At 36.7% G+C, this 12,520-nt stretch overlaps 1 pseudogene; it reads right to left on the bottom strand.

The window, feature by feature from the left end:
- Positions 1-634: 634 nt before the first annotated feature.
- Positions 635-11,943, bottom strand: LOC112855853 (tripartite motif-containing protein 59-like; annotated as a pseudogene).
- Between the last annotated feature and the right edge of the window lie 577 nt (positions 11,944-12,520).

The following is a 12,520-nucleotide window of genomic DNA, read 5'->3' as shown; positions in this document are numbered from 1 at the left end:
TAACACATTTCCAAAATCAATAACTTGTTAGGAATGAATGTTGATAGATTTAATGCAATGTTTATCTAAAATACATTAATGTATCATGTATGTTTGATCAGAAATATCCCTAATGTATGCAATCCCTTATTACTTTTAGACTGCTGTTTGAATTAAAACCTCTACTCACCCTCCTTGTTTTGTCCATTTAGAGGCTTGGGGCCACATCAAAATAAAGGTATATATACACTTTAACAATTTTGCCATCTTTTAACCTAAAAGCTATGTATACATAAAGAACTGCAACAGTAACCAACCACTGCGGCATAATGCTGAAAGACAGTATCGGTACAGAAGTGTTTCAAGGTCACAGGGATAAAGTCAGCCTCAATCAAATAAAATGGGATAATGTATTAAATTAAGTAGTTACTAGATAATTATTCTAGTTTAGATCCATTCTGTATCATTTCTAGCTCTGACACATTTTCATCTAAGAGAAGTATGGATGGTTTAACATTTCTGTGTATTTGTATTTGTTGCAACTCTGATAGTTTAGGTTGCTATTTATCCATGCTACCCTATTTCTCCCTTTAGCAATGGTTGTTAGTCTCTGCTGTACAGAATAAGCCTATTTAAACAATTCAGGTTTGAATTTTCAACGAGAAACTATTTTCCACATGAATTCCTTCAGCAAATATAAAGTGTGACATAGCATATTCTTTAAATCATGCAAATTGTTAGATAAACTTTGGTAAAAAGATAGACTTCAGGTTATTATGTGTTGGTTAAAAAAGAGGATCAACATCAGTATCACTAAAATTAATGTAACTACACAATGTTTAAAATCTTAAAAACTTCGACTTATTTTTCATCTTTATCAGGCCAGGAACATGGCACCCTCTTTGAAGAAATTTTCATTTCAGGAATGAGAAGTCTCTTAATTTGTCCAATTTCTGTTCTGCTCCAATCTTCTTTCAATATTTGGCTCATCGAGGATAAATTTCAACAGGGTGAACATCAGGAAGTGGTCTTTGTTTCAAAATCTGTACGTGTTGGCGGATATCAACTCTTTCAAGAAATTTCAGTGGAGACTCTTCCTGTAAAGATGTTGTCAGTGTCATCAATTCAAGCTGCTGTTCTCATATTTCTTTCATTCTTTCAATTTGTGGAGTGTATTCTTGATTAATCAGATTGCTAACTTTACCCAGAGCAGGAAGAAAAAATTTTTTTTTTCTGTTCTAATGTATCACTAACTCCTTAAAATACTGGAGAACAACTTCCTTATCACTTTGGACCATCTTCTCTGAATGAGATTTCTGTTCTTCCAGTTTTTGGATAAGATGAGTAAGATCTGTCCAGTGTGTGTCAGTTAACTGTTCAAGCAGTTTTTGGGGTGTATCCTTTTCTTTCAGATAGGCACCTTGAAGATCATCTATGGGATGACCATGACGTTAACCTCTGGTAAGGCAATGACCACGAACTAATTTTTTATCTAGGAGATGGTAAACATTTAATATTGTCTGTAAAGTTTGGGACAGGTAACGATATCTGGACGGACTTCTTGCTGGTACTTTTCCATAATAGCCCTTAATGCAAAATTAACAGGTAAAGATTCAATACCAGTTAGAGGAATTTCAATAATACTTCTGCAGTTGGGGCACTTGAGTGGAATTCGTAAAGGTCTCCATATAAAAAAGCTCCCAGATGCCTGAAGAATGTTTTCCAAGCAATTTCTACAAAATGTATGAGAGCATGAGTACAAGAGGGTCTTCAAAAATACTGTTAACAAATGGGACATGTTAACTCATCCTCAAAATTGTGCCTTTCCTACTTTGTTGATCTTCTGGCTTAGCGACTGAATATACTTTATCTTCTCCAACTTGTTCAGATTCTTTTATTAGTATTCACGGGGAGGAAGAGACAGAGTTCCTCCACAGGATTGAAACAGCTCTACTGAACATTGGCACATCTTAGAACACATCCTTTCCTGAAGATTAACTTTGTTGTTGATTTTTTTTATCCTTTCCTATTAATTTTTAAATATCAGATAATACCCAGTCCTGTGAGTAAAAATCTAATTATGGAGAGGGAACTTTATGAATACCTTATAATTTATGTTGATCCACATTCTAATGGGGTTGACATAGTGACAGGACTCTTGGAAGACCACAAGAGAAATAGGCCCATTTAAGTCATTATTCAGTGAGTTATCTGAGTTATTTCTTCCTTTCTTTTGATCAGAAAAAATTTAAAATTAAAACTTCAAAACAAATTTGAACAATAACTTACAACTTTAGCTGAAAAGTAGAAACATAAGCAGAGACTGGAGTGGATGACTAGACCAGACAGAATGGGGAAAGCTCTTAACATTTTGAAATTAGATGATAAACTTTATATGTAAGAAAAGCAGTGTTAACATTCTAACTTTGCTGCAGAAGTAGTTAAGTAGTTAAGTAAGTTAAGTAGTTAAGTAGTCAATTAAGAAGGCACATATGTAACATGCTCATTTCACCAAAGAGTTGTGGAACACTCCCCAGAAAAGGAATCATTTGGCTAATTAATAATCCTTCTCAAAACAGGAATTAAGGGGCGCCTGGGTGGCGCAGTCGGTTAAGCGTCCGGCTTCAGCCAGGTCACGATCTCGCGGTCCGTGAGTTCGAGCCCTGCGTCGGGCTCTGGGCTGATGGCTCGGAGCCTGGAGCCTGTTTCCGATTCTGTGTCTCCCTCTCTCTCTGCCCCTCCCCCGTTCGTGCTCTGTCTCTCTCTGTCCCAAAAATAAATAAACGTTGAAAAAAAAAATTAAAAAAAAAAAAAAACACAGGAATTAAATGAAAAAAAAAAAAAAGGGATTTAATTGAAATAATTCAATGGCATTGATTGATTTGTTTGTTAGACAATAAGTGAACTTGAACTGGAAGATCAAAAAGAAGTCCAGCATCTCAAAAAGGTTTTAGAAAATGCTTATTATGTTGTTGTGGTGGTTGTTCTCAGATGTGAAGAGTAAAGGTTGTTTCAAACAATGTCACACACGCACTGGTAATACATCTACATGAAAACCTGTGCCATACAACGCGAGTCCAAGTTAGTTACACATTATCATGAGATGGGCCTTCTGGAAAAATAATAACAAACAAACAAAAAATGAGATGGGTTAAGTACTGATTTCCGAAAAAGTGACAGAAATAAAACATTCTGTACTTGGAAGAAAACAGGATGGTTCTCAACTCAATAATCATAAATTGAGGGGTTTATAGCCTTTGAACATAATATACCTTTAAGAAAAGCTTAGTAAGTGTACTGTTAAATCATTGACATCATCTGATACAATTTTTGAGCACCATTAATTTTTCTTATGATCATTCCTTCATATCCTGTGAAATACTGTGTAGACAAATTATAAGAGATTGACACATGATCATAGAGTGTCTTACTGTATGTAACAGAAACAAAACTAGATTTATGTTGTGTTTATATTTTATGTAAATAAAAATTAGTTGTCTTCCTTCCTAATAAAATTAGTGGCTTAATGTACAAGTTGATAAGTGATAGAAAAATACATGTTAGCTTTGAACCTTTCCAAATGTTCAATATTATAATGCTCTGTTGTCTTGAAATTCCGAAAATGAAAAACCTTGCATTTTCATTTTGCACTGGGAAAGTTATGTGACTAATTTTGGTGGTCAGGGATGATCACTCTAATAAGATAGCATTAGATGTAGAACATGAAGGAGGGGATGAAGCAATTCACGTGGATATCTAGGAAAAGAGCATTCTTGGTAGAGAAAAGAGTAAGTGCAAATAACCTGTTATGGCACCATGTTTGATCCACTTAAGGATTAGCATAGAAGCTCGAGTGACTCCGGGTATAATAAGCTAATGTAAGGCGGCAATCGATAAGATCAGTCTAATCGATTATCGATTAGATAAGTCTAATCGATCAGTCTTATCGATTAGATAAGTGTAATGGGGTGGAAGAGGGGGCAGATCGTTTAGGGACTTATGAGTTAGCATTAAGAACTTTGGCTTTCAAATCCAGGTGAGATGGCCAACACTGGAGGGGGTTTAAGGAAAGAAGTGACATGATCTAATTTAGGATATTTTGAAAGAGTCACTTTGGCTGCTGTGTTGAGTAGTGTCAAAGGTCCCAAGAGCCTAAAGCAGTCATTGATACAAGAGATAAGGATAGTTGGGGCAAAGCGGTTTAGTAGAGGTAGATTCTAGATCTATTTTTGAGGTAGAACTAACAGGCTTGGCTAATGAATTTGGATGTGTGTGTTTAAGAAAGAGAAGATAAGCATATATGTAAGGCTTTTGGTCTAGGCAACTGGAAAGATGGATGTACCATTTTCTGAGATTGGAATGATTTCAGAAAGAACAGGTTGGGTAGTGTTGGGAGGAATTACCATGTTTATCATCTGTTAAATCATCACATATATGTAGCCATTTCTGGCTTTTCTATTCTATTCCATCCATCTACTTGTGAACCTGTTCTAGTACCATCTTATTTTGATTACTATAGCATCCGTGTACATTTTTTAATATCTTGTAGGGCAAGACGGTCATTATTATTATTTCTCAAAAATTTTTTGGGGGGGACTGTTCTTCCTGATGAATGTCAGATTCAACCATTCTAGTTGTTGAAAACACCCCGAATTTATAGGTTAATTTGAAGAGAACTGAAACTTTTCACTGTGTAATCTACCTATCTAGGAACATGGTATTTTTTTATTTGTTTATTTTTCTTTTCATATGCCCTTCAGTAAAATTAGTAGTGTTCTTCATGTGGAACTTCTTCACATCTTGTTAATTTTGTAGAAATGGATATTTGAATTCTAATCATGGGAGAAAAAAGAAGAGTATGAAGATATTAGCTTTGCTGCAATAACAAATGATCCAAGCATCTCAGTAGTTTACAATAACCAACATTTCTTTCCTGTTCACATTGTGGGTCAGGGTAGTTGTGGGTCAGCTACAGTGACGTGGCCTGGCTATACTTTGCTTTACATCTCTTCTCATTCTAGGTCTCAGGCTGAAGGAACAGAGGGAAAAGAGCAAAGCCAACCACGGAAAGGCTCTTAAAGTTTTAGAGCATGTAGTATACTTTTTATGCCCATGACCCATTGGTCACAGCAAGTCACATGACCAGGTCCAATGTCAATGGGGGCCAACTCAGTGTTGAATCACATGGCAACAATGGGTGAGGATGTTAAATCTTCTTGCAAGGGAGGAGTGAATAAGTGGGGATAATAATATAATCTGCCATAATATCCTGAAGGAAAAGGAGTCGTGTAATGTAATTCACCACCCTACAAATGCTTAGAACTTTAGAACTTCCGGAGTGAAGTGGATAATTTTTTAGGATATTGAGGGAAGGAAGGGGAATGCCAGTAAGCATAAATATGATACTTTCACAAGAAGACAAAATATGTCCCTCCATGCACCTCTAGCCATTCTCTTCTTCTCAAGGGTCAGTAGGGGTTCAAACTTCCTATAGGGCCTCCTGGGTGGCTCTGTTGATTAAGTATCTGACTTCGGCTCAGGTCATGATCTTGCAGTTGGTGAGTTCCAGCTCCGCATCAAGGCTCTGGGCTGACAGCTCAGGGGCTGGAACCTGCTCCAGATTCTGTGTCTTCCTCTCTCTTTCCCACTCCCCTGTTCACACTCTCAAAAATAAATAACCATTAAAAAAATTGTTTGTAAAAAAAGGGCCAGTGGGGGTTCAGGGATGGGCACTCAGGATGTAAGTGAGGGTAGGCAGTCTGCTGGGTAGATGACTCTTCATTTCTCTGCTAAATTTGTCTAGTAATGAATACCGTGAGGGGACTACTCTGCTATTGACCCTAACAGCAAAGAGAGGGCTAAAGCCAGAGATTATGAATAGAATGAGATAGAGTTGCAGAGGTTCTTGATTTGACAATTTTCTATGTGGTTTTATGAGAAGGTATAGACATTATGTTCAATTAAATAATTCATACTGTCAAGTGCTAATATTTATCAACGTGCTAATTAATAATTGGATCTTTAAACCTAAATAGTGACCCACAACTTGTATTATTTAGCCTAATATTATTGGAGAGAAAGCAATTTATTCAGCAAATATTTTTTGAGGACATATTATATGCCAAGCATTACCTTAGGCACGGAGAATAGAGCAAAGTATCAACTCTTGGTGCTTGCATTCTGCAGAAGAGAGGGCAGAGACATAGATGATAATGTATATGTGCATACTTATGAAATATGCCAAGGGGTGTCAGGTACTATGGAGAAAAAAGTGGCAGGGAAATGAGATGGGGCTGGTTTGTAGGGAGGACCTCTTTAATGAAGTGACACGTCGGTGGGGACCTTCATGAATTGACAGAGTGAAGGACCCCTTCATTAAGTGACTGAGAGGTTATCTGGGGGAAGAATGTGGCTGTCTACAAACACTGAGTGCAACATTGCCCCGCTAAGCCCAGTCAAAGACCAGCAAGGGGGCCAGTGTCACATGAGTGGAGTAAGCGAGTCGATAAGGGGATGAGATATGGTCAGAGAAATAGCCAGGAGCTGTAGGACTTTTAGGTCTTGCTGGGAAGTTTGGATGGTGGTGGTAGAACATTCCAGAACTTAATTTTTAAAAAATGAGCAGCGTTCTAGCCACATCAAAGACACTTTCTCACTCTTTGCCCTCCTTTCATATATGTATATAATGTCCTTGGGGCTGGTCAGAGTAGAAAGCAGAGATGTAATAATACAGTGTATACTGCATTTAAAAAAAATCTGTTCTTTTGGGGTGCCTGAGTGGCTCAGTCGGTTAAGTGTCTGACTTTGGCTTGGGTCATGATCTCACAGTTTGTGGGTTCAAGTCCCACATCAGGCTCCATGCTGACAGCTCAAAGCCTGGAGCCTGCTTTGGATTCTGTGTCCCCCTCTCTCTCTGCCCCTCCCCAGCTTGCACTCTGTCCCTCTGGCTCTCAAAAATAAATAAACGTTAAAAAATTTTTTTTAAATCTGTTCTTCTATTTTGTATTTTTAAGTTGTGAAGTTTATTGAAGTATAGTTGACAGACAATGTCGCACTGGTTTCAACTGTACCACATAGTGATTTGACATCTCTTTATGTTATGCTATATGCTTACAAGATTAGTTACCATCTGTCCCCACACAACACTGTTACAATATCGTTGACTTTATTTCCTATGCTGTACTTTTCATCCCTCTGACTTATTCATTCATTAACTAGAAGCCTGTATCTCCCACTCCCCTTCACCAATTTTACACATTCCCCTACTCCCTCCCCTCTGGCAGCCATCAGTTTGTTCTCCGTATTTAGAGTCTATTTGTTTAGAGCTTTTGTTTATTTATTTGCTCATTTTGTTTTTTTAGATTCCACATATAAGTGAAATCATAAGGTATTTGTCTTTCTCTGAGTTATTTCATTTGGTATAATACCTTCTAAGTCTATCCTATTGTAAATGGCAAGATATTCTTTTTTTTTTACGGCTGAGTGATATTCCATTATATATATCTAAATATATTCACCACATTTTCTTTATCCATTCATCTATAGATGGACACTTAGGGTGCTTCCATATATTGGCTATTATAAATAATGCTGCAGTAAACATAGGGGTGTACATATCTTTTCATATCAGTGTTTTTATTTTCTTTAGGTAAATATCCAGTAGTGGAATTACTGGATTACATGGTATTTCTATTTTTAATTTTTTGAGGAAACTCCATACTGTTTTCCATAGTGGCTGCACCAATTTACTGTGTTTATATTTTATATTTTATTTATTTATTTATTTATTTATTTTTAATTTTTTTTTTCAACGTTTATTTATTTTTGGGACAGAGAGAGACAGAGCATGAACGGGGGAGGGGCAGAGAGAGAGGGAGACACAGAATCGGAAACAGGCTCCAGGCTCTGAGCCATCAGCCCAGAGCCCGACGCGGGGCTCGAACTCACGGACCGTGAGATCGTGACCTGGTTGAAGTCGGACGCTTAACCGACTGCGCCACCCAGGCGCCCCTATATTTTATATTTTAAATATTTGTACTAGGATTCTCTATGTATAAATGTCATAGGATAGGTAGATTTTGCTTTGATCTTTGTCATTTTTTTTTTTAGTGAAAAGAATCTAGGTCTCTTTTTCTTTTCTTTTTTTTTTTTTTAAGTTTATTTGTTTTCAGAGAGAGAGAGAGAACAAGCAGGGAAGGGGCAGAGAGAGAGTGGGGGACAGTGGAACGGAAGTAGGCTCTATGCTGACAGCAGGGAGCCCGATGTGGGGCTCCAACTCACGAACCACAAGATCACGACCTGAGCTTCAGTTGGAAGCTTAATCAACTGAGACATCCAGGAGCTCCTGGGTTTATTTTCCTTTTTTAAGTGATTTTTAAAGAATCTGTATGACCCCTTACCAATGACTGGAAATAAGGTGCTCTTTCATATCATGTTCAACTGCATGAGGACAAGATGGAGGCAGAAGTGGTTGTCTGTCACATAAATAGAATTTATACCAACAGAGTTCTAAGCCTACTTCAATTGTTGAAAATTAATTCATTCTCAGACTTTAGAATCTGATTTTCAGAGTACAAGAAGCTTGATGGAAAAAGCAATTGAATGTAATCAGCCTCTCTTTATGTGCTTGGTTTAAAATCGTTTAGGCTGTCGTATGTGATATGAATCAAAGGGACTTGATAAATATTTCTAAGAACACCTAGATGGCTCACCTGAGCAGATGTGTAATTGCGTGTGAAATTCAGACTGAAACAAGCAAATTTAGAATAAAAGGGAATATTTAATAATTGTATTTTCACTTTCTTAAGACCTTTGTCAAAATAACAGGTAATAGCTTCATTCAAGAGCCACAAGAAGAAAATAGATTTTGGTAGATGGTCAGTAATTTGGGGTTAATGTAGTGTAGCTCATGTGCAGAAATTGAGAAGCATTTTCTTTATTTTCAAGGAAGTCACTAGTTTTATAGAGCTTTTTTGATTTGGAGTTTACTATAGTAGGAGCAGAGTATTAAGAGAATATTTCCCAGTAGATTAGGAAAAATCATTATTCACATACTTAAAATGCCAGTAATATTGGATTGTGACTAACTTCATAACTGAAAATAGTTTATCTATGAATAAAGGCTCACATAAACTCGAGGACTTGAAAAAAATGTAAAGATTTGTAAATAGAGCTACAGAAATTAAAAGTGTTATACTTTCAAAAAATATTGACCTTCATGTCAATGACCCTGAACACACAACCCAGAAACAATATTCATTCTATACTTGAATTTAGCATATAATGAAGGTAACATTTCAAATCATTGAATCAGAGGGTCCAAGAAGTTATGGGATATGAAATAAACATTAAAAAAATAAGAACTTTCCAAATAACAAAGTTTCCTAGAAAGACAATTATCTACAACTGACAAACAATAATATCTTGGCTCTTCCTTTCTGATAGCCAAACTTCTTACTCTGTTTATTGCATTGCTATAATTTTCTGAACAGTATTAAATAGCAGTAGTGCTAGCATCGCTTATTCCAGATTTTACTGGGAATGCTTCTAAGGGTATATTGTTGAGTATGACGTTGGTTGTGGTTTAAGGTAGGTATATTACTAGTTTACCAATAGTCGTAATCTCTTCTCCCCATCCATGAGAGGAGAGAGTCTTTGCTCTAATAATCACTGTACCTATAGCTTAGAAAGTGCCTGGCACCGGTAGGCATTCAATAAATGCTTGGTGAATAACTAATTATCAAGAGGATTGATTGTATCAAGAAGATACGTGAAGTGTCCAAAAAATTATCTAAAAAAAAAAAAAAGGCTTATTTGAGATCTTAAGAAACATTTACCTAGTAATATTGGAATTGCAGAAAAGTATTAGAAAAAATATCCACTAGCTTAAAGCAAGTGAACTTTCTGATAACTTGTATAATATTTAAGCTATCTTTAAAAATGTATAAGATCTTTAAATGGATCATTTTAGAAAATAAAAACCAAAAATCAGTCTTTACAAAATCAGACTTTTATTCCCTTTAAGGATTATCCCTTTTTAATTCTTTTTGAAAAGAAATTTCAAATCGCTTTAGGTAGACTCTATTAATATAGACTGATCTCCAAAGGCTTTGGTATTTTAATGAAAACAAGTTATTTGACACTAAGTTTTGGCATGGTTAAACTGGTTCCCTAAGCCTTTAGATAGATGCCACAATGCATATTCAAAGATTAAATTATTTATTTCAAAATATAACCATCAATTTTGAATTTGGTATAGTAGTTATTGAACTTCATTCGGCCATTCATTCACCAAGAATCTATGAAATGTCTATGCCATGCGTGCACTGTATGCTAGGCTTCTGGGAAAGGGATGAATAACATTAAAGTCTACAAGGAGACAGATATTATAGTGTAGCATAAGAAGTTTTATAAGAGGGGTACTGAGAGCATCTTGCAGATAGGTCTTTGGAGAATCAGTAGAGTTCAAAATAGGGTTGAAAGTTGGCTTGGATCTATGCCAACCAGACAAAAGGCATGGGGGATGGAGATAAGACACTGCAGCTATGTGCAAAGGCACAGAATGCTTCAAGTACATCAAGTGTAGAGGGAATAGGGAGAAATTCAGTGTGACTAGAGCATCTTGTACTTTTGAAAAAATACAAGTTGCTCATCCGGTGAAGGGTGTAGGATCTTGACTCCACATAAATTCAAATCCTCGTTGTGCACAGACTCACTGGATAACTGAGCAAACAACTAAGTTCAAGTCTTAGTTCTTCTTCTGTAGAATGGGGACAATAATAGAACCAAGCTTGCAGAGTTAGTGAGGAGACTTAAGAGCATGTGTAGAACCTAATATTGTGCCCAATCCACCCAGAATAAGAGCTCAATAAATGGTAGCCATTGTTATACTGGTAAATAGATAAATCTGTTAGTGACTCCTACTTTAATATTGAATGGCATTTGCTTGTATATTCCTGGGAATTATTCATTCAATGGCTTTAAAAAAAAAAAGCTTAAATAGTAGAATAAGTCCCATACTAGTACTAATAATGAGTTCACCTTTTCAGTAGAGTCCAGGAGTATAAAAGTACCACTTCTTCCTGAGCAAAAAGACTAAAAACATGTTACCTCAAATCACATCCACTTTAGAGAAAAGTTTCTACCCCAGAATCAGTGGTTTATGCAATTGTCAGTAGTAGAACCCTATAGCTTTTTTTTTTTTTAAGTTTATTTTTGAGAGAGAGAGTGAGAGAGCAGGGGAGGGGCAGAGAGAGAGAAGGGGGACAGAGGATCTGAAGCGGGCTCTGGCTGAAAGCAGAAAGCCTGATGTGTGGCTCTAACTCACAAACCATGAGATCATGACCTGAGCTGAAGTTGGACACTTAACTGACTGAGCCACCCAGGCGCCCCAGAGCCCTATAGCTTTAAAAAATTGAACACAGCATCTATTATATGGTGAACCACCACAAAGTATAAAACTTCTGTTAATTCAAACACATGCATGTGGCTTTGCAAATATTTTTAAATCATTTGCTTGAGTGACTGTTCCTTGAGAGAATAACTTCTATTCGTGTGTCTATTTCTTAGGTCTGATTCTCACCTCAACTAATAACACGCAGATTTCTTTGCCTGTTCTCTCTTGACTCCACTGTAGTCAAATGGAGACAAATATTGTAGATGGGTGACTTATGGCCAAACCTGGTATTTTTATTTTTTTTATTTTTATTTTTTATTTTAGTTTTCATCGTATCTTTTCAGAATTTAACATGGTTGAACTGCTTCTTCTTTTTTGAAATTCTCTCTATAGTTTGGCTTCACGATCCCACACTCATCTGGTCTTCTTAGATCTGGTTTCTTACATGTCTGAGCATTCCTTCTTGGTATGTTTTATCTCTCGTCTTTTCATTACCTGTCTCTTAATGTTAGTAAATCTGCATGGTTCTGCTTTGGTTCTTTTCTTTTCTCATTCCACAAACTCTCCATGGGGGTAATCTCATTCTCTCCATTGCTTTTGATGAACAGATATATAATTATGTGAGTCTCAAATTTTATCTCCATCACTGAACTGTTTTCATGGCCTCTTCTGTGCATCTGTTTCCAGTAACCAACAGAAAATCTCCATCCTGCTGTCCCAGAGGCAATGAAATCATTATGCCCCAGACTGAACTACTCTCATTTTTTCTCACTCCATTCCTTCTCCTTCATTCTGATCTTGGTGACTGGCCCCCCTATCCGTACACTCATGACTTGGAAACCTGAGAACTAGACTAGTTTTCTCTCTTTCCTTAGCCAAATGCCCTCCACATATCCAATCAGTGTCTGATTTTATTTCTTCGACATTTGTTTGCCTCTTGCGTCCATGCCCATTACTTCCAGCATGTCGTACCTTAACTATGACAGGAGTATCCTAAGTGATCTTCCTACCTTCACTCTAAGTCAGCCAAGTTGTTCTTATTCTCTGGTAAAATTTCCCTGGTGGTTTTTCATTGGATGTGCAAATTCCACTATGTGATGTTCCATACTCTTGATGATCTGGCTTGAACCCACCTTTGCTTCTTTC

The sequence above is a fragment of the Puma concolor genome, chromosome B3 (assembly GCF_028749965.1).
Source record: "Puma concolor isolate L17-30 chromosome B3, mPumCon1.1.hap2, whole genome shotgun sequence".
Taxonomy (NCBI): domain Eukaryota; kingdom Metazoa; phylum Chordata; class Mammalia; order Carnivora; family Felidae; genus Puma; species Puma concolor.
Note: the sequence above shows the minus strand (reverse complement) of the source record. Positions and strands in the feature narration are given on the sequence as shown.